Source organism: Pediculus humanus, genomic scaffold, assembly GCF_000006295.1.
Source record: "Pediculus humanus corporis 1103172107541 genomic scaffold, whole genome shotgun sequence".
In the NCBI taxonomy this organism is placed as follows: Eukaryota; Metazoa; Arthropoda; class Insecta; order Psocodea; family Pediculidae; genus Pediculus; species Pediculus humanus.
Genome location: NW_002987156.1, coordinates 492,951 through 495,497, shown reverse-complemented (window position 1 = coordinate 495,497; position 2,547 = coordinate 492,951).

The window sequence follows — 2,547 nt, the reverse complement described above, 5'->3', positions numbered from 1 at the left end:
AAATTATTATTAATATTATTATTATTATTATTATTATTATTATTATTATTAATACGCTTTTAATAGGGATAAGTTTTATGTTTCGATCGGAGCGTTTTTTTTTTTTTTTTGGGATTTCAACCCAAAGAATGAATGCCTGAACATAGATGGGGGGGCTAACAAAGCATGCGAACCGTCCTTCATGTCATTTACTCCTCAAATGTCCTCCTATTATGTCTTATGATGATTTCCGGTTTGTCGTCTGTCACATTTCCGTCAGTGGGTGGATTTGTCCGGACAATACAGAACCGTGCAAGTCGTAACCGGAAGTGTTTGTAAGGATATTTCATCGGAGTTATTTGTTGAAATCACCGTGTCTTTTTTTATTGTAGTTTTCCTATTATCGAACAACCGGAAATCAAACTATCGATCGATTATTTCCGGATGTTTGCGATTGGAAAATTCGGCACGCACACGTCATTTAAAAAAAAGAAAAAAACACATTCGAAAGAAAATAATTTTTTCGTCATGGCGAACCTACATTCTCACGCCCGTAGCCAATAATCGCGTTAATTTTCTTTTCTTATCATTCTTATCACCATTATTATTATTATTATTAATATTTAAAATCTTAAAATTTTATTCATTAAAAAAAATTTTTACTCGTTCTTTTCCCTACGCCAGATTTGAATTTTCTTTTTGAAAAAAAAAAAAAAAATCTTGTCAAGGCACGTGAGTGCGTACGTGCGTGTACGTTCGTGGGTTTATCACCTTTGAAAATAAATTTCCATTTAAAATTAAAAAGAAAAATTTTTTTTTAAACTAATTGACGTAATTAAATTTGAATTTTTTATTTTTTTTTTCTCTCTCCCCGATTCAAATTAAAGAAAAATCTTTTAAACAACTCGCAAGTTTTTCCTTTTTTTACTGAAAAACTTTAAAACCATATTTTGCATCGGATTTCATTCCCCTCCTTCCCTCCTTCCCCCCTCGAAAAAAAAAATTTAAATGTCTTTTTAAGTTAAAAAAAAAATATAAATAAATAAATAAAAACGACTTAAATTTAAATAAAAATGATTTAGTAAAATGGGATGAAGGGAGACGGGGGCGGAGCGGGAGGAGTTTAAAAAAAAATGCATTAAGTAGTTGAAAGTTAATCCTTTTTCCATTTTTCTTTCCTTTGTAATGAAAACTAAACGTTTTTTTTCCTTTTTCCCTTCCTTTCCCCTTCCTCTTTACATTTTTATCACGTTATTACACTAAGTGGTCGAATTATTATTATTCATCATGGGCCGCCATCTTCTCACAAATACTTCTCATAATTTACATTTAAAAACTTTTTTTTTTTTATATATATTTATTTATATATATTGAATTAAATTTTTATGCAAATTTCATTTGTCTCCTTCCACTTTAATTTAATATGAAAAAAAAAAAAAAAAAAAAGAGAAGATGGAAGAAAAGAAAAAAAAAAAAATTTTTTTCTTTTTTTTTCTTCTTTCGTTTCCGTTTGAATTATTTCATTTCATGTGGTTTTCCCTCCTTCCCTCACTCCCACCTCCCCCTTCCCCTTTCTTCCCATCTCTCTTTTTTCCTCACCCTTGCTTGTGGAAAAAACTTGTTGATTTTGTGACGATTTTTTAAAAATCCAAAATTTAATTTTACGTGTAATTAGAAATTACGCGGAAACGACGTAAAAATAAATAAAAAAAATTTAAATTCTTTTCGTCGTATACGAAAAAAAAAAACCTTCGCCATCTTGAATTTTTTTTTTTTACATAGTTTTATATATTTTAAACAAAAATTATAAAAAAAAACAAAAAAAAATTTTACCGAGTTAAAAATTTTTAAAATATTTTTTACGAATCGTAAAGCCGACCTCTTTCCTCTCTCCTCTCTTCCCGGTCTCCCCTCTCCTCCCCGAACATGCCACGAATGTAAAAATAATTTTATCATTATTATTATTATTATTTTTTTTTTTGCGAATTCTTAGAATAATATTTACAAAGTCATTCATTCGTAAACGAAAACGAGTGAATGTAATTTTACGTTTACAAAAAAACTAATGACACGTTTTCCCCCCTCCCTCCCTTTCCTTGTTACATTTCTTTTAAAATTTTTTTCCTTTTGCTATTCTGAAAACCCGGGAAGAAAATTTTTTTCCGGGAAAATTAAAATAATAATAATAATAATTTATTTTAAAATTTTTAATTTCAAAAAAAAAAAAAAAAAAAAAAAACGTGTAAATAAATTCGAAATTGGGGGTTTTAACCGTTCGTACGGGTTTTTCCAACACTTTTCCGCCATTTTTTATTTTAATTATTATTATTATTGCTTTTTTTATAAATGTGATAAATACTCGTTTTTGTTTTCTAATAATAATAATAATAATATCAGTAATAATATTAAAAGCAAAATTTTTATTATTATTAAATTTATTATCAATCAATCATTCGTTATCATCGAAAACATTATCGTCTGCTACGCTAAAAACACCCACACGATAATAAAAAGGGGCACGTGCGACGTCTCGTAACTCATTCGGAAATCCGTTCTAGAAATTTCTTT